Source organism: Armigeres subalbatus, chromosome 2 (assembly GCF_024139115.2).
Source record: "Armigeres subalbatus isolate Guangzhou_Male chromosome 2, GZ_Asu_2, whole genome shotgun sequence".
Taxonomy (NCBI): Eukaryota; Metazoa; Arthropoda; class Insecta; order Diptera; family Culicidae; genus Armigeres; species Armigeres subalbatus.
The window spans coordinates 435183709-435210876 of NC_085140.1; the positions used below are offsets into that span (position 1 = coordinate 435183709).

At 37.8% G+C, this 27168-nt stretch overlaps 1 protein-coding gene across 7 annotated transcripts in view; it reads left to right on the forward strand.

Annotated features, from left to right (window-relative positions):
* Positions 1-6957: 6957 nt before the first annotated feature.
* LOC134213598 (dual specificity tyrosine-phosphorylation-regulated kinase 2-like) overlaps positions 6958-27168 on the forward strand; it is a 54585-nt gene continuing 34374 nt past the window's right edge. For 3 of the 7 annotated variants that reach the window (XM_062692807.1, XM_062692808.1, XM_062692801.1), the window contains exons 1-2: positions 6958-7399; positions 13507-14183. The gene's annotated coding sequence lies outside the window, so the exon portion shown is untranslated. Of the gene's footprint in view, positions 7400-7773; positions 7792-13119; positions 13424-13506; positions 14184-27168 lie in introns of those variants that run through there. The other 4 variants (XM_062692806.1, XM_062692804.1, XM_062692803.1 and 1 more) reach the window with 4 other exon arrangements.

Genomic DNA, 27168 nt, shown 5'->3' on the forward strand with positions numbered 1-27168 from the left:
CGGTACTAAATGCAAGATAGGTATTGCAATCAACATATCCATCCGCCATCCCCTCAACCAAAACAACGACAAGCGAGCCACTAAGAGTGCAGAAGGCGGCAATGCATAATTAATAATATACACCAGTCAAAAAAGAAGAAACGAATTAGCCATTGCGATAAGCTGGTCAGGGACCGAAAATTTGTTTTTATATTAAGTAAATAAATGTAGTAAATGTAGAATGTCTAGTGTAATGCAAATAAAAGTGTTGTAAAATAAACTGTAATGTGTCGTGTTGTGCAATAAAAATACGAGTTTTCAAACCCCATCCGATCGGAAGAAAACCCACCAAACCGTTAACCATCGGTAGCTCCAAGGAAGGAAAATACATACAGTCCACACGAAGTCCACCCGTAGAGAGAGAACCACTCCGAGGATCAACATTTTGGTCCAACGAACCGGATGACTAAAGGCCTGAAGTCATCAAAACCGCCAAATCCGAGCAGTGGAAAAACGCCAAATTACACCATCACGACACATCGATCAACAAGATCAACCGCCATCAATTTTCACCGATTTCAACACCACATTCACCGTACGCTGTGCGAAATCATCCCGCGCTGGATTAGTACCAACAAGTGGTCCCATAGGTGGGTACACATTAGTATTATGGCCAGCCGAAGCAATAAATCACGACACTGCTAACACTGAATTAATTTCCCGCACGAGCACTACACACAACAACACGACAACACTATCGATTCGATTGCCTGGCGGCGATCCGGAAGAATAAAGTTCCTTTGCAACCACAATCACCAAAGGAAGGATAAGGATCCGTTATAGCCTATTCAGATTGGGCTATTTATGACTTTGTTAAGTGAGAGGGTATCCAATTATTACGAGGTGTTCAGACTGCAGCAAGATAATATATCTTGACGTTTCCATGTTTCCTCATTTGCACGCTAATACAGGGTTGAATTCAAGGAGAGTTTTAAAATTTAATTTGCGAAATCAAGCATTTGTGTGGCGACAATCGAACATTTTTTTCTGAACAAAGTTTCTACGAAAAAAAAATATAAAAAAAAATGAAAAGGGATTTTCGAAGAATATTTGAAGCTCTCATTAAGGATAATGAGCGAAGCTACATTCATTAGTAGGGTGCGCCGTTCTTCGGGGAATCAGACTATTCCTCAATTTATTTTTAAGTTAAAAAAGTATTTTGATTCTGTACTATGATCAAACGGAGATTTGATAGAAAAATTTAGATACTTTAGGGAATTCTCACAAATAAATAAAAAAAGGACGATTGGACCAATTTTCAAGAAATAGGTATTATCGAACTAAAATGTATTTCCACCAGTATCTCCATGTATGAAGGGCAACTCAGTAATTTAATTTTTTTCTCAAAAATGGAAACTGAACCATTGCGTTCTACTCGACAATCAATGATACAGCTTCTAACAAAATCGAATCGTGTGAATGTGATATAATTTAAACTGGATTTTGGATGAATTAATGCATTACCAATCCATGTTTTATTTAAGGTTATTCTATTTAATATATATACATCCCATTCAAATCGTACAGTTGTCCCACGTGAAAAATGTTGAAATCCAAAGTATATTAAGCCATTCAAGGAGCAGAATTGAAACAATTTATGAAATCATGTTTATTCATCAAATATATTCGTTTCACAACCATTCCCACGTTTTAAATTGTCTTCCGCATTGGCCCTTGAATTTTGAAAATTTATTCGATTTGTTCTAGGTACTAAATCTAGGTTTAAGTTAAATACTTCATGTTAATTCTAGAGAGCATCTGTTTTTTAAACAATTCATGTTGAATAAGTGGAGAATAAATAATTATCATCATTATTTTTCATCATATAAAATGCTTTCCACAAAACCATCACAATCCGAGTTATTCTTCAGCGCTCAGAAGATTTCCATCTAATACTAATGACACACTGGTGGTACAAGTACCATGGTACAAGAATCTTGAAATGAGTACCATACCAATTATTGTCTTTATTAAAGATAGCCTTGGAATAATTTTCTTGTTCTCTTGTACTATGGTACAAGTACCACAGCTTTCGCTACACGTAAAAAAATTTAATGTTATTTATCATTAATATTTCTAATACTTTTTTGCCAAAGTAGGCGCTGAATGATTTGTATAAGAAAAAACTTATCCAGCTTTTTACGCTAGCCATAAAATATTAGAGGGGTGATTCATACATGACATATGCTGTGTACAGATTTCTATAAAAGCATCGTAGTAGCCCTCACTCGAAATTTGTATAGCAACACGTCAATATTTTTCACAAAGTTTTAATCACGGTACATTGTGTTTTTCAAACCTATAAATAATTTTGAATCTATATTTCAGTTAGCAAGATTCATGGTTTAACAAAAATAATCAAAACACAACTTTATTCAGCATTCAGCATACCATGGGAAAAGCAACAATACCACTCACAAGGTTAATGGCATTATGCGCAGCGGTCATTCAGTAGCGGATAGAACCTAGATTAAACGGCAGCAGCCCCGGAGCGTGCATGAATCCGTTTCTCATAAGCTTCGTGTCTTCGTCCCTCACTTCTTGTTTAACACATATCATTCTATATGACATTCTACTTTCCAATCACATTATATAAGAATTATTTCTTTCCCAAACAAATGATTTGTAATGACAATACTTTCACTTAGGAATTTAATATTAACGGCAATATAATTGAGTGCCTATCCTTGTCGTATGCGCTGACAAGTCAAATACGTATGATCAGTTCTCTAGGAACTGTTTGGTAGTTTGCAGGCATGAGTTTTGGGTTTTGCTGATAGTGGCTTTTGTACTCGTGTATATCGAGAAGATGACAGATGAGATTTCTCATGTGCGCCACCGGACAGCTTAGAAGTCAATGTTGGTGCCGGAGCTTGTCCTAATCAAAAACATCTATCAAGGACTTGTTACGGAGAAACTTATGTCTCTTTTCTGGCATGGCATCGCATCCCATGGCATGGCATCGCATCGTGCTCTTAACGATCGGAGGAACCCTTCAAGCATCTAAAAATCGGTGTAAATTATGAGTCCTATTGCAAAAACAAAAACCGCATTAATTCCTAATTGACTTCAAACGGTTTAAAACTATAGACGAATCCAAGTAAAAATAAGAAGAAGACACACGACGGTGTTAACTTTGACAGATCCTACAGCGCAGCATAGGGAGATCATTTTAAAATGCTTATAATAAATTCTAGACAAATTGTAATTAAAATCTGATTGATGTGCGGTACGGAAAAAGTTCTGAATTACGTATCTGGAAGCTTATCTCAATTTTTTGAATATTTTCCAAAAATGTATCTATCATACAGTTCGGAACTTTTTCCGTTCCATACATCAATCAGATTTTAATTACATTTTGTCTAGAATTTATTATAAGCATTTTAAATGATCTCTATGCTGTGCTGTAGATCTGTCAAAGTTAACAGTCGTGTGTCTTCTTCTTATTTTACTTGGATTCGTCTATTGGAGCTTTCGTCAATACTGTCGAGAATTATAGAAGAAAATTCACCAAATTATATTGCTAGGGCCCTAGAATGACTGCAGATCGGCAAGAACAAACACAACTGTATGAAAAGACTTTTTTCATCCGACTCATTGCATCCTATTTTATTTCCGCCAAGCTCCTCCGGCTGCCAATAGACAACTCTTGAATTTGCTAAAAAAAGAAGGAAATAGGTATGTAAAACAAAATTCAGAATTAGAAGCGATTACCTATTTAAATATGAAAACATTTTTCCAGACGTTGGTTTCCATTAGTTTCCATGAAATCAATATTTTCCCACGTAACAAAGCATACTTTGTTCGATTTATAAAAATTATAGTGGACGCATGGAACGTCAAAAGGGGTGATTCAAAATTTATAGTATATCCTGCGTAAAAAGCTGGATACATCTAATTAGTCACATACATTCCGAAACTTATACTTTTCATTAACTTATGAATGTTATTAGCTTTCTGATATGGGATCATTCATTAGGTGGCATAATGAAGAGTATAAGGTTATTTTTTTACGTGTAGGCTTCGCGGATAATCTTCACAGCCATTTTGTTTTCATATCACTACACCCAAAAAAATCTGCACGTTGTTTCCACCTGAAAAAGTACGTAGATTTTTTCCACCTGAAATTCACGTAACTTTTACCTGAATTTTCGATAAAATTTTCATTCTACGTGAAAACCAGGTAAGTTCTACCTTAGTTTTGGATAGAATTCACCGGACACGTAAGTTTCACCTGAATTTTCAGAAGCATTTTCAGTAACGTGTGCACGTAAAATGTACCTGAAAATTCAGGTGGAAACAACGTTTAGATTATTTGGAGTGTACTGCACTGATACCGACGACGCGACGGAGAGGAATCAAAACAAACTGCTGCTATCGCTGCGATATTTCATCACGAACAGCAGTATAGCAGGCTACCTGCGTCGTTGGATACCATCCGCCGGCCTCCCGCAGTGCGACGTTCGTTCGTTTCGATCAGCTGTTTGCTGTGTGTGTTTATTGCGCTATTCCACTACCGTCGGCATCCAAGCGATCATCATCAGAACGCCAACGAATTCCTATTGGATTTGCGTTATCCCATCCATATTCGCATCATCATCACCATCAGCACATCGACAAAAAATCTTCACGCCCGAGTGTCGATGTATGGTACAAGATTTTTTTATGTACAGGTTATCCGACTTCGTCAGTAGATGGGAATAACCAGCGCGGGGGGGGGAAACATACATTTTCAGTGCAAAACGTAAACAAACGAGCATAAATTCCATACAAAAATCCAAGATGGCTGAGTTGGGGATATTGACAAGTCGGATAACCTGTACATGAAAAAATCTCGGGTACTTTTTCAAAACGACGTATGTCGCAAATTGTAAACAAACCCGTTTTCAACAGCATATGGCATCAAATTCATCTAAAAATGTGTATATCTTCAAAGCTACATGAAAATGTGTTTTTAAAAATGTATATCAATTTTTTGCAAAACGGTGTAACATCATTGTTGAAAATATTGCACATACACCGCTTAGCAGAAAATGTACTTTAAAAAGTTTTTTCGAACAACTAAATAGTTTAAAACGTGCGTCTGCTTGTACTTTTTCATCACTGATTTCAAAATTAAACATGTTGCTTGAATATTCTGATTTTCGTTAAGAAAAACATTTTACGTTGTTTTTCTGCAGCAAATGTTGTTACGTCGTGTTGTAAGTGTTGCAACTTTTTTGTCGCATGTGCGTGAAACGTTTCAACTTGACGCAACATTTCGACGTATCAACAATGCAGCGTACGGAGCAGCGTAACATTTCGACGAAAGTAGCATGACCTCGGTCATGCTGACGTATCAAAACGACGTATGTGATTTATCTGTTGCAGAACGTTGTAACATATATTTTTATCAAAATAATTGAAATGTTCACACGCAGTGCAGATTTCAGGGTCAGTGACGATGAACCTTTTCATAATGTATCGTTGAGGTGTATTCAATTGCAATAAAAATGATTAGTTTCTAAATAGGAATAAAAATAAAATCTGAAAACTTCCAAGCTCATTTTCTCAGCTTGATCAAAATGTTACATACGCCGATTTGAAAAAGTTCCCGAGAAATATTGATTTAAATTTTGTGGGACGTGTTAATGAGGCCGACCGAAGCATTCTTGCACGTTCTACGCATTGAGGAGGAACAGTTGTGATTACCGTGAATAGCCGGCACTCTGTTATTTGGAAATCAGTTTAAGACAGTATATGCCTTGCCGAGGCGTAGGATGCTATTGTTTACTACATAAACGTTTTTTCCCAAGCACGGCGGCTATTCAGCTATGGCAACTCCATTCGGCGGCTTATAAAATCCTAACAGCCCAGACTCGCACCCTGTGGAAAAGCTTATGAGCGCGCTGCTGCGCAATCTTTGCTTGCGCGTTACCATCGCGAAGATCTGAGCGTTTGAGAAGAGCGCGACAATACAAGACAAAATTTTCAAAACGACTTATCTGCTTTTGTAAACAAAGATTCAAACGACAATTTGACGAATCTGATAGCTCTCCCACGCAAACCAATACCACCAAAAGGTAGGTGAAGGTTTCCGCTACCTGTTGATGGTGTTGGTTTGCGTGGGAGAGCTATCAGATTCGTCAAATCGTCGTTTGAATCTTTGTTTACAAAAGCAGATAAGTCGTTTTGAAAATTTTGCCTTGAATAGTTACTATAGATAAAGATTGTCGCTTCGGTTCCCTTTGTTCTGCTGTCCGGAACATGTTGGGTACCAAGCTGTCAAATCGTATGGATTTTCCTTCTTTGACATTTAGCTCCCCTATCCTCGCCAGCAAAAGATGTTACGGACAGCGACGACAGCGACAATCTTTATCTAGTAAATAAAATATCTTTTGTCTCTATCTATAAACAACGTCTCTGGTCGGACCCTCATTCGAATTTTTCTATCTTCTCGCAATACGCCGTTTTGAAAAAGTATCCGAGATTTACTCGACCCTGCACGCGTTATGTTGCATATTGTTTCGTTAAGTTATATGCTCGTCGTTCAACCAATAGACCAATGCAAGATCTTAACTTAACCTCAATTATTTGACAGTTCACAGAGCTTGTTTACAGGGTGTTAGAATTAAAATCGATCAGCTGGAAATAAAAATTAGTAATTTTCTTTCAAAATCATTTTGATCCGAATATTCTAGTGATATGCTTTGATTCCTACCATAAATCCACCACAGCAGACATCAATATTCTTAATTAATCGTAAAACAGTTTTTCCGGAAGCTGCTCCAGAGACTAAGTCCCTGTAAACAAGCTCTGTGAACTGTCAACCTACGTCATCATGCACTGGACTATCGCTTGTGCATCAGTGTTTGTGTGTTCTCGTCCGTCGCCTTGGTGTTCGTGCGAACAAACTGCCATCGTCTCGTCGGATCGGCCAAGTCGATTTTACAGTCTCTGGGCAGCAGCAGCCAAAAGACGGTGAGAAGTAAACTGAGCAGAAAAATTGGTCCGATTTCTTCCTCGTTGCGTGTCGTGAGAAAAAAGTAGTGCGATTGCGAAAAGGCTGTGAATAAAAGCGATAGAAACTCTAGTGGAGTCTGTGCGGTGCGTGAAAAGGATTCGCTTGCTGGGATCCCTTCGCTATCGAACACAAAACTACTGTCGTGCAATCGATCGTGGTGAATTTCTGGCCGCAGTAGTTGGCTTCGAAACGGTACCCTCTGCTTGCGGTGAGCCAAGCGGAAGTTGGACTTTTTTCATTTGCCTACTTGGATCGTGGAGGACAGTGTGCTCTATCCAGCAAAGTGGAGGTGGATTTTTTGCAGATTGTGAAGTGTCAGCAAAACGGAAGATTTTCTGTGCAACTAGAGAAGGAAAAGTAAGTGCAATTTTTCAAGAGTAGTCCCTGAAATAAGGTGGACAAATGTGGAAAAAAAAACGAAGAACAAGAATCAAAAGAAAACTAAAAAGGAAGGTTCATCACACATAAATCGGGCCTTCTTTGATGAGATTTTATATGATCAGGTTGCGTATAGAAGAGCAAAGCAGCAGCAGCAGCACAGTCAGGCAGAGTCGAGTATTTTTCTACAAAGAAGGTGGTCGTCTGCCAACATTAATATCATCAGCATCAGCCAGTCGCACATTGTGACAGAGTTCTTCAAATTGGCCAAAATCCGAGAGGAATTGAAACGAATTCTTTTTATTGAAAATAGCATCCTGATCGAGCTTAGTCCATTATCAAGAGATTTGTGATTTCCAACATCTGATCCGGTAAGTTGGCACTGCAAGTGGTGCCCTTTCGTAAATTCCTTTAAGTTTCAACTTTGCAATCAAACTTATACTGGAACTAAGCTGAAGACTTCTGGAAGCTGCTGTGAAAATCGTCGTATAGTTCATCGATTTCGATTCCTTAACTTTCGTTCTTGATTAAACACACGGAATTTTATTTGAATTCGGTTTTTGTACATCCACGATTTTCTTCTTTTGTGTAGTAAAGTTTGATTTCTACCTACTTCTGTTGATGAACCATGTGAGCTTATTAAGGGGGCGGGGTGAGTTGAGTGGCTCCATTTCCAACTCTAGATATTGTTTAACGGTCTTAGAGGATGATCTAGTTTCCCCGAACATCTGATTCCCCCGCATGTAGCCAGCGTGGTCGAGGCCTTCCACGAAGTCGAATATTGTTTTTGCTATTCTACCGATATTCGCACTAAGTGACAAGCACATGTTTTATAAGATTTTCAATATTTTCTTCATTGTATACTTGATAAGCAGATCGTGATGCTTGCGTCTGCACTTGATTGTTGGAACCTGGGAATAAATAGGGGAACGGTTCGCCACTTCATCTCATAGCTCCTATTTCAATCCCATCAAAAACAAAGCAATGGAAAGGAATTTGGTTTGTTTATTATTTTTGTGATTTTTTTCAGCAGTGAGCACGCATGTTGACAAAAAGAAGCGACGAATTTGGTGCCGTATTTCTTTGTTTAGCGATGAGATGGATATATGTACAGTGAGATGGAAATCGGAACATTTCCCCTATATGAAAAATACATAAACAAGAAAGTCGAGGATTAACTTTTCCTGGTACATATACAATCTTCGTGCTGTCCTACCTCCTCCATTTAGGGCAAGTTTAGTAGAAGCTATCGTTTAGGTCTACATAAATCAGAAACACAAAAAAATAGGTATGGCCGTCTTTGAATAATAACTAATTATTATAAGATTTCTTGACATCGTTATATTTTTAAATAAATCTTGTAGTTTTGTTTAAACGTAATTTATGGAGGTTGGAAGGAATTTCCATAATAAACTTCTAGCCATTTTTGCTAACTTTGTCGCACAATTCAAGATTTTGTTGGTAAGATGTTGGTTCGCTTCGTCATAAAGGGGTGTGAGTGAGGGGGTGTAGAGGCGAGACAGGCCACCACGAAGAGATATAGAGAGAAAGAGTAAAGAAAGAAAAGTTGGGGACCACGAGAGATTTTTTTGTTGCTTCGCTCTATCATCCGCTTCGTTCAACACCAGCGCTGTCTCTCGGTGTATGGAGTTCGAGCCTTGTCGGATTGATGAAACGAAAGTATGCAGTGGTGTTGGTTTATGCTGGTTCGTTGCCGTTTTGTTTCTTCGTTGTTTGCTTGTTGATTGTCTCTTCATTTTGCTTATGTTGCTCGTGGCTGTTGCCGTGACCAGGCTGCACTGGAAGAAGTGTTCAGGTGAAATTGTGTGCATTATTCGGCAATTGCCATATGAATAATTCAAAATTTATTTGTAGTTTCAGCTTGACGACTGGTTGCCACACCGACGGTGAATGACTATCGTCTGCTGAGTCTGCAGTAGCCTGTTGTCATGGCTCATATCGCACATTTCACTTTTTCTTGTATTTTGAAAGGAAACTTCGCTTGTTCGGGAGGCATGTTCATCATTCAGAAATGATAATCATATTTGTCCCTAGTCCAGCGAAGTGAGATAATTGTATCTTCATTTCGATTTCAGTATTCATGAGTCTACTTTCATAATCAGACATTCCTTGTCTAGACAAAAGTCAATTTATTTGGAGAAGAAAACGTTTTTTTGTACATGTTAAGGAAAGTGCCTGTCAATAAACAGGTAAATATTACATAAATATTTCACTTGTCACTAAGACGAGTTTGTACAATCCCATTGAATTCCACCACTTAATTGTATCTTGACAGATACGTATTTCGACCTCAACAGTAAGGCCGTCTTCAGTGTCTCCTACTTGACAGTGTCTCGTACTAGACATTCCACTAAAAAGCTCAAAATAATTTTCTTAAATAAATATTTCAATCAATTAAATTTTTTGGTTGAAACTTCACAAGTACGTATCTCGACGACCTGAACATTGTGAGCTCGGTTTTGACTCTAGATCAGGCCAAGTTTTGTGTCGTATTCAATATTGTAATTCAGTGGAGCTTGATTCGATATACTATGAGTCGAAATCCACTTATGGAAGAAAGTATTCTTATTTTTAAAACTTATTTTAAAAGAATAAAATTTATTTTATTCTTATTTTTTTTTGTATGGCTTCACCGTCCTTTGGTTGATAGGATATCAGGGTAGATTTTGCATATTCAAGTTAATTTTTTTATTGTAGCTGTAAATTAGGCATCAATAATAAACACCAGAATAAAAAAAAAGCTTCAATCTAAGTCTCGGAGACATTTGCGAACTCGATCCAATGTCTTTGATGGGCTCTATATTTCAAATGGAAACGTTTCTAGCGTTCTAACTAAGTGCTCTATTAAGCATTAAGCAAGTGTATTAAGTACAATGGAAAACTTCCTAGGCCGGACCAAGAATCAAACTCGGAATCTCCGGATTGGCAATCCTACGCCTTTGCTTGAAAGGGTTATTAATGACCCGATGAAAATGTAGCACGTTAAGAGTAGCTAGAATTGGTTAAAATAGGAAACCAATACTCATACTCTTTTTGACCATTGTCTGAGATGATTGTTACAAAAATGATCAATAGTCTATTTTTGGAGCTTTAGCCGCACAACAAGTCAATAAAATATCGCGTTTTTTTTTAAACGAATTTTGAAATTTTATCATTTTAATGGATGTTGCGGTTATTCACGAATATAACAACCAATTAAAAAATGTGCTAACTGTCTTAAGCAGCGAAAGGCTTTCGAGCCTCTTGAAAGAAGGTTTTTGAGCCTCTTGAAAGAAGATTTTTGAGCTCTTGAAAGGAGGTTTTCGAACCTCTAGAAAGGATGATTTCGAGCCTCTTGAAAGAAGACTTCCGAGCCTCATGAAGGGCGCTTTTTAACCCCTTGTAAGGAGGTCTTCGAGCCTTTTGAAAGGAAGCTTCCGAGATTCTTGAAAGATGGCTTACGAGCTGTTTGGAAGGAGGTTTCAGAGCCTCTTGGAAGGAGGCCTGCGAAGCATCTAGAAGGGGGCTTCCAAACTTTTTGCAAAGAAGCTACTGAGCTTTTCGGTAAAGGGATGCAGCATGCCTCTCAAATAGAGGCTTTTAAGTCTTCAAATTCCAGATTTTATTCAGAAGCATATTTTTATCATATTATTGAACATTTTGTCTCAATCCGGGAGATTGAAGATTTTTAATATTTATTCATAAAACATTTTTTCTTTTGTCCCACAGCCCATTATGCTGGTTGGGGTGGGCAGGGTTCGAAAGTTTTATGTACAATCAGAGAATCAATATTCGAGCAACGTCTAACAATATAACCTTTGTCACAGTGGCGTTTCCCTAACCTCAATCTACCTGTGGACTGGACTCGAATTTAAGGAATTTTCGTGCGAAAATGTATAGAATAACTAGATTTTGATTAGTTTAAACGACTCTGATAATGTAATTTTTTATTTGGGCTGTAGAAATATCCAAACTTTCATTTTTTGTATCATTGCACAGGTAAAAAGTGAGGTTACGTGACGCCACTGCTTTGTCATGAACAAAGTTTGTGACAAACGCTCCTCGCAACAAGCCTTTATCAGAACCCGAACACAATATGACAAGAATCATTTCCCTTTGCATGCTCTAAAATTTTTGAGAATACGATGCTATTTAGTTAGCTAAGAGTTAGATTCTTTCAATAAAAACAGAAACTACGATAGCATAAAACCGAAAGTTGCTGTATATATAGGTATATATGTATGTATAGCAACAAAATTACCTTTTTTTCTGTTGCTGACAAAAATTTTCGTATCTTTGTCATTATTATCTCCGATAAAGCTTTGTCGTTGGTTCTCTTTTGTCGCTTGTTTCGCATGCGCATCAAACAAAAATTAATTCCCTGTATACAATATAAAGTTTTGGAACAAAAAATTTCAAAACTTTATCAATAAGTTTTTATTGGAATTGGAATACATTCGCCATTACGCCATTTTTCCCGAGGTGTACACCCTGGGGTCAGTGAAGGTACTCCCAGGGGTACATGTACCCCATGTTGAGAACCGCTGGTCTAGGGTAAATGTCCTATTTTGAATTCCTATCCAGCTTTTCGCACACGGTAATGGCGACTCTGTGGGTTTAAAAGTGTATTCGTCCCTGTACTTCTTTGACATCTGGCTTGGGTTTGACATTCCGTTTTCCTCCTGTTCCAGGATGAGGGGAGAGAGTAATCGAATTGTCAAACCCAAGTCAGATGTCAAAGAAGTACGGGGTCGGATACACTTTTAAATCAACAGAGCCGCCATTACTATTCGCGAAAAGCTGGATATGAAGTGCTTACCAAACGACACGTTTTTAAACATGCGGAGATCACATCATTTCACAAATAGAAGTTTCTTCTATAAAATAGAAATTTGAAATTGGCTTCAAGTGTTGATGAATCGCTGAGAATTGTAACTTTCCAAAAAATATCATAAAAATAATAAAAAATTGAAAAAGTATTGTAAAAATATTATAGTAGGGGAAATGTTCCGATCTCAATCTCACTGTACATATATCCATCTCATCGCTAAACAAAGAAATACGGCACCAAATTCGTCGCTTCTTTTTGTCAACATGCGTGCTTACGGCTGAAAAAAAAAATCACAAAAATAATAATCAAACCTAATTCCTTTCCATTGCTTTGTTTTTGATGGGATGGAAATAGGAGCTATGAGATGAAGTGGCGAACCGTTCCCTTATTTGACTTTTTTTGCTCACATGCTTAGGGTACTATCGCGGTAGGCTCAAGTGCCGGAGAGTATTACGAAGCCGAAACCAGTCGCTTGTTGTTTTACATGATTTGGTTTGATTCGAAAGAGAGAAGATTACGGAGCCGGAATAAGCACTGAACAAGTTCTAAGGCCCGTCATTGTAACTCAGGTCAGCTCTTTTCTTCAGTGTGTCCCACATAACCCATTTCCCGGTGTATGAGTGTGTTCACGTACCGCACTGATTTAATTTCTACCTTCATCCAACGAACGTAGTGATGGTATTCGTGTGAACAGTCATAACTCTGCCTGCAAAACACCCAAAATATACAGTTCGTTTTGCGCTGGTTTTCGTGCGAGCTCTGTTCGAACAACAACGAGGACGGCTGCCAAGCAAGACTGAATCCACTGCCAGCTCGGTATTGGTGCCAGCAGTACAGCCAGTAGTGCAATACTTTCCGAATCTCCTTAAATCTTCGGTTCGATTTCAACTCCGGTCCACTGTGAATTATGATGGATCGTGGATGGATGGCTCTGTAATGTGATGTGCTGTATATCGTTTCTCTGTATATTGGAAGTCTCTATGTGCTATACACTGCCTGGTCTGGTGATGCTGTTGCTGCTATTATAGTGACTGACGTTTCTTTTCGCATTGTGGTCATCGTCCAGCTCCAAAGCCATAGCAGATAGATACCTACCCATCTGTGAACAAGACGAATGAAAGCCTACCTCTCCGCTGGCATAGGAAGCTCGTGCAAGATACGCCCGAAATAATGTGTGTGATGTGCCTATTTATCCATTCGATGAATTCGAATGAAAAGTGAAGCTGATCGGCCAAATTTCGATTTCCCATTGCAGGAAAATTGCTGTGCTGTGTTCGTGTTGTGTTTGAAAGGGGTCTTACGGCATTGGCCAATCTCTCCGATTCGGTCCACGGTGTGTAATATGTGTGCGGAAAAGTGTGAAGTTTCCATTCGATAGTGGCCGAAGCGATGACGGTGACGGAAATGGCTACAAGAAGATGTCTTTGTTTTGAAAAGCTCAAAACAGACAGAACCATTTAGGATTGAAGTGTGACGACGTTTCATGCATTAGTGGAAAGCATAATCTAATAACGAGTTATTAAAAAAAAAACTTATCGTGCATTACAGAACTCTAATTTCATAGATGAAAAATATTCAGTGTCTAGCAATATCGATGTAAAAGAAAATTGGATTAACCAACGCCACTACCCCAAAACACGACAAAAAGCTCACAGAAAAATTGTCACAGAAGGAGCAGCATGGAAAGCAGTGACTGGAAATAGTCCAGCAGAAACCCAGGCGACAACGAACGAGAGCCAAGCCTATGACGACTACGACGACGAAGAAAAACCAGTGAAAATAAGTTTCTAATAGGAAAAAGGATTTGCTGGTGGTGCCAGCAGCAGCTGTCGATGGTGTTATTATTGCTGCTGTTTGCTGATAATCATGGTATGGTGACACGCATCGCCGAGCCGGACCAAGTGCTGAAAGTATTTTTTCCGAGAAAGTGAGGTGAGTGTATTTTTCTGTTTTTGAACCTTGCACCGCCGACGTCACTTCTCAATCCGCGAGAAGGTGGCGGATAGATAATAGTCATGCAAAACTGCGGGTATTTACACCGCCACTCAGTGATGGTTCACGCGGATTTCGGGGAAGCAAGAAGCGAATCAGATGTCCGCGATAAGTAGGTTACTTTATTGTCGTTATGATTATTGGTTTTTCTTCGGGTTGACGCAACGTTATGTAAAGCTGGTGACTGGGGCGGCCCAATCTGTACCCCCCAAGTGAGGCAGACCATATCGAGCTGGTTGAATTTAAATCGTAGATAAAGAAAATTTAATATTTGGGATATGACAAATGGATAATAGCGTTAAGCTTTGCGACGTACTTGGCTTTATCGATTCAGTGTGAATTTATGGTAGGGATTAAGATTACATTCTTTGCTTTTTTCAATTAAACTTGTTTATAAATCAACGATAGTAAGATTACCTACTTTCAAATATCAGACCAAGTTTCTAGAAACTTGAGTTGAAAACGTCGTACCTACCTATCTATTCATAACACATCACTGTTAAGATAATCTTGAGTTACGTGGCAAAGATAAACATTGTACATGTTATTGTCTGGTTATTTGTTGTAATTTTTTTGTTTGTGAGTTGTCTGTTATATAGAAGTGACAGACGGCTAAGACCGTTCACTGTCCATCTCGCCATGTTGTAAATTTTATCCGGAGATAACGGTCAAACTCAAATCAGCTGTCTCTAACTTCTAATTAATCCTCAGCACATTTTATTCTTTAATATAGTGCTTATTCCGGCTCCGTAATTTTCTCTCATACGAATCAAACAAAATCATGTACCGTGCTGTGCCCTTATTCCGTTCACCTAAGACAATGCGCTATGTCTAAAAGCTTTAAAAAATAATCGTTTAGTATTTTGAAGCTGCAATTTCGCTACATAGCGTCATTTTCTATATACAATTGAAAATAAAATATGTTGGGAAGCATTCTCAGACTTAGGCACTAGTGAAAACAATATAGACCAATCATGTGGTCCTAATTCCAATCATCTGAAATGGCATTGTTCCTAATTCCGTTCATTCGTGTTCCTAATTCCAATCACCCGAAAACCATTTGATTTCTTGGAGATGCTAATAACAGGCATCATTTTTCTCACAAATCCACCTTTTCATTTATTATAATATTGCAAAGAAAAAGCTTAAAATGTGATTTCCTTCCAAATTTAAATTACACTGAATTATATTTCCTTAGTATAGCCAAGTTGACTGTTTTTTTGTTTGTTTCACTTACCATTCGAGATATATTCAACATAAACATTGATGCTAGCTGCCCAGTTGCATGAGGTACCACAGAATAGGACAGATACGATTTCTTATCGGAGTTTTTCACCTTATCCTCAACGTAATTTTGACTAGAGCCTGGATACTAGGCCTTTAATTCTTAATCTTTCCTTCCAAAACAATGTCTCTGTTTGTTTGGAATTGTTCGTACCACTGTTTCGTTCAAATTGGATATTCTTTAAAGTTCCGGTTCTTTAAAGTACCGAATAACCCTACTTCTACGAAGTGTTCACGGATTTCAGTAAAACATAACCTTATTTGCAGCTCAGAGAGGGCAGTGTTTTTTATAGAAAGAAATTTCCAGATAAAGCTTTTAAACAAGAACGTCGCAATTATGGATTGTGCTGTTTAAAACTGTTCGTATTCTCCGGAAACCCTTTCTTAACATTGTCCAGCATTTACTTTATAAATCATCATTAAATCATTAACTGAAAAAACTGTACTTTCCCGGCACGAGTTGAAAAAGGTCCCATATTTTTTTCGAGTAGAGTCGTTAACGGAATTCCTTTCGGTCTGCCTGCTTGCGGGATAGAATTTCAAATGTTCACCATTCATATGGCTTCATGTACGATGTACCTTTTCTTGCTCATAAATTATATTCTCAAACACGGAATTTTCGGAATCCATCCTCCAAACCCAATGAACGGAATAAGGAACGATTAGGTTTAGTTGTACCCTTATTCCGGTCAAGATATTTTTCACTTTTCAGCATTTTCTACCGGGAAAATACAGGCAACAATTTGGTAATAAGCTATAATGTTACCAGTTTGGTCTTGTTATGCTACTGTGTTTGAAATCCAGGGCAAATTTTCACTTAAAAAGGCTTAAATATTATGACAGACGTTCTTAGCAAGTGAGTTAATAAAAACAGTCAAAATGGCGCTCGTAGTGACGACCAACAAATTTTGTTTAAATTTTCACTATTAATCGCTAAAAATGACGCTGGTTTTTATTTCATTTCATGCAGACATAACCATAGAAAAGTACAAGGATATTTTTCTGTTGTTTTTAGACAAAAACTCTTTATTATTTATCATTTTGTCTTGCGTGAACGGAATTAGGCTCTGATTGGAATAAGGGCACAGCACGGTAAAACAACAACAAATATGTTTGTGGAAAGGTTATTAATACTTTTTTGCAATTTCAATTGGAGATAAACTTCATTTTTTAAATTTTATAACATTGTGCTAGTGCTATAAGAGGATTTCCATCACAATCTTCTCGTATCATTAGTTCTGTCTAATGAGAGCTCGAAGTAGGTTGCAATTGCTTTCGAGCTCATTTTTTGCGTCCTTTCAGCTACTTCAACCAACATGAAGTTGGTTGTGTTGGCGTCCATTCAGCCGACTCTAACCTACTTCGAGTCGCTTGAAACAGATTGGAAACTGTAGTCCTAGCAAGTTCGAGCTGTAGTCAAATGAATCAAAATTATCAAAACAGGAGCCGCTACTTCACAAAGGAAGTAAAGTTCGTTTTTTCTTGCATTGATGCCTGGAAACAAAAAAAAAACCAAGTTAATTTTTTCTTGTGCTTGGTGAACATCCATTGAGAAACTAACTCGAAGCAGCTTGACAGCTCCTTGTTGTCAAAAATTTTCGAGTATGCCCGAGCTACTTCAAGCAAGTTACAGCACTATTAGTGCTGTCCAATGAGCAGCTCGAAGTTGTTCCCGTCCTGATTGTTCTTTTTTGTCAACAAATGGGCATGAGCAGGACAGGGAGAAACTTCGAGCTACTTCAAGCTCTCATTGGACAGCACTAATGCCTTTTCTGTTTCTCAACTACTAGGAACCACTTGGAACTGGTGGCGCTCCGCGCCTTCTATCGAACGGAAGTGGAAAATGCCGCCAGAAGTCTCTAATCTTCCTGAAATCAGCAGAAGAAGTTAATGTTTTTGTCTGCAACTTTCGCCCTTATGCAACAATGACGAATTATCTTCACCATTGCCGTTAATTAAATATTATGTTGCCACTCATCATCTCCGTTAATTCACTTCATTTCTCATTATGTACAAACAATCATCGGAAATAATTTAGTCGCCATCATTGTTTTCTAACAAGAATTACCACCTTATCGCATCTCTACATTATTCTCTCTAATCCATCACAACTTCCTCGACTAATCCGCCAACAATCCCCAGAATCAGAATTCCCACCAACGATGAACCGGCAACGCCAGAAATTTCTCGAGGAATTCTTAGAGCAACAACAGCAAGAGAATTTTGATGGAACTTTTTAAAGAATTATTACAAAAGTTTCAAAACCAAAGTATTTTCATTGAAAAAAATCGAAGTACTCCAAAAAGAACTTTTCAAGCGATTCAAAAATTGATTTTTACATTTGAAGTCGAATTTGGATTCCTGTTTTCCTGTGTTTGAGTTTCATAATTTTACGTTACCATTTAAATTTGGGTGAAGGGTTTTCCGCACTCCCTTCGCAGGCAATGCTTCAGGCAAAAGTCTGTCTGATCGATTTCCGCTTTCTAGGTCCTCCCGTAGCATCAGCCACACATGAATCATGAACAATCAGGACTTGTCGTGTACTACATTGACCATCTATCCCTTGTCGAATTGCATGGTACATTTAACTTCTGCTGGTTTCTTTTTGTTTCATCAATGAAACGGACACTTGCCGCTAGTATTATGGAAGCCCCTGACGCCGTTGTTTTTATCGTGCGTATGGGGTAAGAAATGTGGTTTTCCGAATTCCTGTTATCGGCAAGTTTGAACAACATTCAAAGTATTCCTTACCTGAAGTAGCACTGTTCCTAATAGTCAACGCAACTCGCATATCTCAAACATGGTCAACTGTTCACCTATCATTGCCTATTGGCAAGTCACCTTTGCAGAATGTTCAGGACGCGCGCTTTTTGACGCACGTTGGCCTTTCGCTGCCAACGTTTAACTAAGGCTTTGGTCCGATTCGTGAATTAAAATCAAATTAAACTTAAAAGTGACAGTTCGGAAATTATGAAATCCCCCGCTCATAAGAATGGCTGGTACTACCCAGCAAGACCAACAAATATCTATCAAAAATGATTCAACAACTCGCAAAAGTAATCTTGCTCTGCGAGCAGGGTTTATTTGAAAATTATTGAACTGTCATTTTTAAGTTTAATTTGATTTTAATTCGCGAATCGGACCAAAGCCTAAGTGAGCATACACTCTCGATGCAGGTTTTTGGCATTGAATATGACGCGTATCGGTGCGATAGTAAGCCACGAAATCCACCAAAATCGGTGCCATTATTGCAGTGCGGCGTCATTTGAAGCCTAGGTTTATTCAAAATATTGCGTTGGAATGTTTGAAGCAAGCCTGTATCTCCATCCAATTGAAGAACAGCTCCATTTTTATTTGTGCCCTGAATATTCCATAAAGTAGGACGTCAACTACTTAGGTGCCCATGTTCGTACAATAATTATGTATGCATTTATGGGGTAGGGGGTCTGCCATTTTCTACGCTCCATATAAATAAAACATGATTTGTTGGTGAAAAAAAATCTTACAAGGAAAGAGGGGGGCTGAAGAAAAATTGCTTACGTAAGTAGTGTACGGCCCATCGTTTCATCTTCACTGCAGTGGAGTTTTCCTAACTTCAATCTACCTGTGTACTAGATTAAAATTAAAGGAATTGGTGATCGGAAATGCATAGAATAACTAGATTTTGATTAGCTTTGAGTGATTAAACGCTTCTGATTCTAAAAGAGAATGAAAAAGTATCTCACTGATCATCTACGATGTGTAGTATACCATGAGAGTCTTTTTTGCAAGCTTTCATGATAAAGAACTGATTCGGGAAACTATACCTCATCATATTTTTTTTAAAAGTCCAAACGCGGGGAACACCGGTCCTGATGATGCATTTCAATTTGTTCTACACAGCTGTGGGGCCCATGCAACACAAAATGAACGAGAACAAAGAGAGAATCATCACTTCTCTGTGGTGGCTGCCTAGCCGATTCTGTTTTTTCGCACTTGTATACAAGTTTGATAAATTTGTTATCATGACTTGTTATGATTCGGAACAGTTTTTGCCTTTCTTTTATCGTTGTTTATCATCTATTAAGAGCGAGCCATCAAAATTTTCATTTTTTGTATCAGTGCACAGATAAAAAGTGAGGTTACGCGACGCCACTGCTTCAGTGTAAGGCCGATGACATACTTACGCGTGTGCGTGCGCGAACGCGTCCAAGACAAAAGAATTACTCTTGCTGATATTCTGCTTTACAAGTGCTTGGACGCGTTCCGCATCGCTTGACGCGTCAGTATGTCATCGCCCTAATCGAAAGTAGGGTAGCGGCCGATAAGTTCCTTTTTTATGGTGACTTAATTTTTCTAGTGTTCTAGACCATTTCACAATAGTCCCCTTTATCCTGTTGTAGCATTTGAGAGCCAACGTAGCTTAGACTTTATTATTTTTGTTTGTGTCTTTATTAAGGAGACTTTCAGCCCGAGGCTGGCTCGTCTCCGGCGCTTAGACTTTATGTTTTGGGATCATATTGTCCAAATTTAGGTGAGCCTGGTCAACGAGTTCAATACATTTTTTGCTTCCGCTCTCAATAGATAACGAACAACGATAAAAGAGAGGCAAAAACTGTTCCGAATCATAACAAGCCATGATAACAAATTTATTAAACTTGTATACAAGTGCGAAAAAACAGAATCGGATAGGCAGCCCCCACAGAAAAATGGTGATTCTCGCTTTGTTTTCGCTCCTTTCGTGTTGGTTCTGCACAGCTGTGTAGAACAAGTTGAAATTTATCATCAGAGCAAGTGCTCCCCGCATTTAGAGATTTCTAAAAGAAATTAATCATGGGGTATAGCATGCCGAATCAGTACTCTATCATGACAGCTTGCGAAAAAAGTCTCTCGCGGTATGCTACATATCGTATATGTATACAGAGATAATAAGTGAGAGACTTGTTGTTTCTCTTTAGGATTCAATCACTGGTTGTCGAAGTACTGTCTGATATACACTGGGATGCTATACTTGCTGATAATGTCGAGAATCTTAGCATACGTTGTTGACCGTTTACGTTTCCAGAATAGTTTACCAGCATAATACCTACACACTCCATAATGTCCATAATTTTGATGCATAATGTCCGTTACACACTCTGGAACTAATAGAAATAAAATTTTCCAAAACAAGTGCCTTAAGAAAATACACTAAATACCGTACGATCTTCATGAAAGATTACTACGTGAGGCTCAACAACGCCCCTAAGTGAGTCAGTTGAATCTAATCACAATACGCTTCCTAAATCTTTTTAGAAACACGTCAACGACCAACGAATGGTGTCTGGCCTTCCTTCGTCGGACATCGACAGACTGTTGTCGCTAAAATTTGCTGACGTTTTTACTGATTGTGATGGAACCTTTGCGCTATCTGATTGCAAGCAGTATCTGAACGAAACAAAGCATGGGTTCACAGCTGGTCGCTTCACTATTACTAAATTGCTGTTTCTTACAGCATGACGAAAAAAATCCAGACAGACGTTATCTACACACATCTGTCTGATGCGTTTGATAAGCTAAATCACTTTTGGGTGTTAGCCATCAATTGGCAACACTAAGAATATCCCAAGGAAGTCATTTTGGGTCCGTTCTTAGTCTTCCGACCATATTTCAATGACGTAAATTTTGTGCTCGAAATCTTTCGCTTGCTAATGATCTACAAATCCAAACTATCGACGATTGCTATTTCCTGTAACATCAGTTGGTATCCTTCGCCAACTGATGAAAGGGTTTTTTATAGGGTTCCTAGTACCCACCCCTTTTTCGCAGTACTGGTACTATGGTACTGAGAAGTCTAGTACCGGTAGTACCGGGAAAATGGGTTCAAAAATGTATCATTTTGGTAATTTTCTGGATTTTCTTCACCATTCTTACATACTTTCATTTTGACTAGGGTTTGAAGTCTTTTGCCTTATAACTAAAACGGTAATTAATAAAAATGCTAACATTTTTATTTTTCTATATACAGTAGACGTTCGATATTTTTTTTTTTTTTTTTTTTTTTTTTTTAACTAATTTTATTTGCTAATTATCTAATACATGCATTCATCTCTTAGACTAGGTGTTCCGTGTTTTCTTAACACTATCATCCTTATTTGCTATGTTACTTTTTTAGTTATTATTAATACATTTCAATTGCCTCTGGCAGTTAGAATTTTTCCTCTGGTTGAATTGAACCATGTAGGAATTACAATGTTTTCAACTTAAACTAAACTTAACCTATTTTATACTAAGGGTACAAGGAGTTAATCGTTGCAATAGAAGATTGCAACGATTTTTGTCTAAAATTGGAAATTATTTTGTTGGACATTTGTTGCAATGTTTCAATATTAGAAATTCTATGAAGTTCATTGGTACTATACCACGGAGGCAACTTCAGAATCATTTTCAAAATTTTATTTTGAATCCTCTGGAGTGCCTTCTTTCTGGTATTGCAGCAACTAGTCCATATTGGCACAGCATACAACATGGCAGGTCTAAAAATTTGTTTGTAAATCAAAAGTTTGTTCTTAAGACAAAGTTTTGATTTTCTGTTTATAAGTGGATATAGACACTTAATATATTTGTTACATTTGGCTTGAAGGCCTTCAATGTGATTTTTAAAAGTTAATTTTGATCTAGCAGAAGTCCTAAATATTTAGCTTCGCTAGACCAATTAATTGGAACCCCATTCATAGTGACAATATGTCTGCTAGAAGGTTTCAAATAAGAAGCTCTCGGCTTATGTGGGAAAATTATAAGCTGAGTTTTGGAAGCATTCAGGGAAATTTTCCATTTTTGCAAGTAAGTGGAGAAATTATTCAAACTTTTTTTGCAATCTACTACAAATGACACGAAGGCTTCGCCCTTTGGCTGAAAGGCCCGTGTCATCTGCAAACAAAGATTTTTGACACCCTGGTGGTAAATCAGGTAAGTCAGAAGTAAAAATGTTATACAATATGGGCCCCAGTATGCTGCTTTGGGGGACACCAGCCCTTACAGGTAATCTATCAGATTTAGTATTCTGATAGTTTACCTGCAGTGAGCGATCTGATAAATAATTTTGGATCAGTTTAATGATGTACAGAGGAAAATTAAAATTCATCAATTTTACAATCAAACCTTCATGCCAAACACTGTCAAATGCTTTCTCTATATCAAGAAGAGCAACTCCAGTCGAATATCCTTCAGATTTGTTGAGCCGAATTAAGTTCGTAACTCTTAATAACTGATGGGTGGTTGAATGCCCATGGCGAAAACCAAATTGCTCATCAGCAAAAATAGAATTGTCATTAATATGAACCATCATTCTATTTAAAATAATCTTTTCAAACAGTTTGCTTATTGAAGAAAGCAAACTGATTGGGCGATAACTAGAAGCCTCAGCTGGATTTTTGTCCGGCTTCAAAATTTTAACAACTTTGGCGTTTTTCCATTTATCTGGAAAGTATGCCAATTGAAAACATTTGTTAAATAAATTAACCAAAAAGGATAAAGAGCTCTCAGGAAGTTTTTTGATGAGTATGTAGAAAATACCATCATCACCCGGGGCTTTCATATTTTTAAATTTTCTAGTAATAGATCTCACTTCATCCAAATTGGTTCCCAACGAAGGGTCAAAAACATTCTCTTGATTGAGAATGTCTTCGAAGCTCCGTGTAACCTGATCCTCAATTGGACTAGTGAGACCTAGACTAAAATTATGGGCACTCTCGAACTGCTGAGCAAGTTTTTGAGCCTTTTCGCCATTTGTTAATAAAATTTTATTTCCCTCTTTAAGCGCTGGAATTGGCTTTTGAGGTTTTTAAGAATTTTTGTTAATTTCAAAAGGGTTTCGAACTGGGATCCAACTTCGAGACATTATTCTCAAAGTTGGTATTTCTCAGAATAGCGAAACGTTTTTAATTTCATTTGCAATTCTCGCCAAATAACTTTCAACGCGGGATCGCGAGTTCTTTGGTATTGCCTTCTTCTCACATTTTTAAGACGGATCAGTAGCTGAAGATCGTCGTCAATAATAATGGAGTTGAATTTAATTTCACATTTAGGAATTGCAATGCCTCTGGCTTCGACAATTAAATTTGTCAAAGATACGAGAGCATTATCAATATCACTTTTGGTATCGAGAGGAATATCAACATCAAAATTCCTATCGATATACGTTTTATATAAATCCCAATCAGCTCTATGATAATTAAAAGTAGAGCTGATTGGATTATAAATGGCTTCTTGTGAGATTTCAAATGTCACAGGAAGATGATCAGAGTCAAAGTCAGCACGAGTTACCAATTGGCCACACAGCTGACTTGAATCCGTTAAAACTAAATCAATTGTAGAAGGATTTCGACTGGAAGAAAAACAAGTTGGTCCATTGGGATATTGAATAGTATAATATCCCGCAGAACAATCTTCAAATAAAATTTTACCATTGGAATTGCTTTGAGCATTATTCCATGAACGGTGTTTGGCATTGAAGTCACCAATTACGAAGAATTTTGATTTGTTGCGAGTCAGAATTTGAAGATCAGCTTTCAACAAATTCTTTTGCTGCCCATTGCATTGAAAAGGCAAGTAGGCTGCAATGAAGGAAAATTGTCCAAAATTTGTTTCAACAGAAGCTCCCAAGGTTTCAAAAACTTTGGTTTCAAACGAAGAAAATAATTTATGTTTGATACGTCTATTAATGACAATGGCGACCCCACCACAGGCGCTGTCAAGACGATCATTTCTGTAGATAAAATAGTTTGGATTTCTTTTAATGGAGAGTCCTGGTTTTAAATACGTTTCAGTTATAATGGCAATATGCACATTATGAACTGAAAGGAAGTTGAATAATTCATCTTCCTTACCCTTTAGAGAGCGGGCATTCCAATTTAGAACTTTTACACAATTATTTGGATCCATTGAAACGGAGTTCGATAACAATTTTTTGTGTGTACTTTATACCAACCTGAACAGCTTCAGGAAAGGTATTTACTTTGAACATTGCATCAATCACATTATGCAATTGTTCAGTTAAAAAATCAAAATCGGAAGCAGTCATGCTACCTGAATCGGCAACATGACCGTTATTTTCCGTTGGGACATGGGTATAAACCTCATTTTGAGAAGAGAAATTTTGTCTACCAGCAGCGATGTTTGCATACGTAGGTACATTGGAAAAATTGGAATTTACTGAAGTGCTTGCTACCCGTTGACGAGCGGCAAAATTTGTTTGTGAATTGTGGTGGGTATGAATTGCTCGACCGGTAACCGGTTTCGAGATTTGAGCGTTTGAAAAATTCCTACCCGTCGAATCTGGGATCCGATTGGAATTTCCCGTCATCAATTTTGCACGGGAATTCAAAACTTTTTTGCGTGAAGGGCATTCCCAGAAATTGGATTTATGATTGCCCCCACAATTAGCACATTTAAATTTATTGGAATCTTCTCTCACAGGACATGCGTCCTTGGCGTGAGAGGTTCCACCACAAATCATGCATTTAGCATCCATGTGACAATGTTTGGTTCCATGACCCCACTTTTGGCACTTACGGCACTGGGTGGGGTTTTGGAAATTTCCCCCAGGCCTGCGGAAATGTTCCCATGTAACACGGACATGAGACATAATACAGGCCTTTTCCAAACTTTTCATATTATTTAGTTCACTTTTGTTAAAATGAACTAAATAAAATTCTTGAGAAATGCCCATCTGGGAAGTACCAGAATGGGATTTCTTTTTCATCTTAATTACTTGGACTGGTGAAAATCCAAGTAATTGAGAAATTTCAATTTTAATCTCATCCAGTGATTTGTCATCACTGGGGAGACCTTTCAAGACGACTTTGAACAATCGCTCAGTTTTGTCGTCGTATGTGAAGAATTTATGGCGCTTCTCAGTTAAATACTAAAGAAGACGTTTGCGATCGTCAAAGGATCCCGGCAAAACGCGGCAGTCACCCTTCCTAGCAATCTGAAATGAAACCTTGATCCCCTGAAGGTTACTCAAAATCTCATTCCTAAAGCCAGAAAACTCGGCAACAGATACCACAATCGGCGGAATCCTTTGCTTTTTCGCATGAATCGAATCACCTGGGCTAGAGGTAGATTCGATTTGCTCAATATCATCATTAATCAAATCGAACTGATTGCTCAGTTCGATAGGAGAAAAATTATTTCCGACCTTAGAGTTTGAAGGAATATCTGAATTCTCCAGCTTCCTTCTATTTTTTCCGCGCTTTGGCAGGACGGTCTTGAAACCTTGTTTCTTAGAACGAAGTGGAGAATTCAAAGACTCCCCCTTCCTCTTGTTTTTATTAATACTCATTGCTGAGCGTGGAGACGTGACCTTCTAAGAGGTTTTTTCCCAGAACGGTGTCCCTGCAGGATTACCACCGCTTGTCGGAATTTTACTTCCGCAAACGGGTCCAACGTAAAACGAAGGCACGGGTCCTTGCAAAGATCGTAACGGGATCAGTGGGTACAAATAGCGCTGAGAAGCACTGTTGAAATTAAAATAGCTTCGGGTAGTATTAAAAACTTCCTTCCGCAAAGAGAGAAAGAACCGCACAGCACGAAAGCACGATGCGGTCTAGACGTTCGATAACTGCAAGTCATTTAACTGCAATGCTTTTTACCTGCAATTCGATAGTTGCAACAGTGTTGCAGTGTCTTGTGAAACCAGATGGACTCGAAACATTCAATATTTTTTTCAACAGAAAGCAAGAATACTTTACCAAACCATTGCTCATTCTATTACCATATTTTTTATTCCAAACTAGAAGAGTTTAACTTTGTTGAAACTTGGAACCTCCGTTAGCGCAATCGTTGCGATGAACATAATTAATTAATCACATTCTGCTGTTTATGCGACTTCACGATTTTTGTTTTGTTATTTTTTCATCCAATCTCACAAAATTCTCGATTTTTTTTCGCAACTAATTTCAAAATGCAGTGGCGTTTCCCTAATCTCAATCTACCTGTGCACTGCATTGAAATTTAAGGAATTAGTGTGCGAAAAGGCATAGAATAACTAGATTTTGATTTTTCTTAATCGACTCTAATGATTTAATTTTCTATTTGGGGTGTCGAAATTTCAACTTTTTTTGGCGCATTACGTAATTTTAGTTGAGGCCAAAATACATTGTTTACTCGAAAATGCGTAAAAAGTTATTCAACTCATTTTTGGGTACTTATATTTAACCGAGTTGCAATCCTGTCTCATTTTTTTCTATTGAAAAATGGCTGGATCGGACTATGGGCTTGAAAGTTGTTGCTAAAATTATTTTTTACACGATAAATCGCGTAAAATAGTGTCAATTATTTTTTTTGGCTCTTACCTTTAATCGATTTTCTCGCAACAAGTTGCATTTGACGCAGAATTCTGTCCTATTGTTTGCTATTAAAAATTGTCCGGATCGAATTTTGGGCTCCGAAGTTGGCCTTGACTTGAATTTTTTAAAGAGAGAATACGTAAATAAGTGTCATTCAGTATTTTGACGCTCATCTTGCAGTTGCAGCAAGTTGCATTCGACGCCGAATCCTGTCTCATTGTTTTCTTCTGAAAATTGGCTGGATCGGACTATGTGCTTAACCCTTAAATGCGCAATTTTGTTTTAAAACAACAACCAAAAAAACGTTTGATGTTAATCATTTACATTTCAAT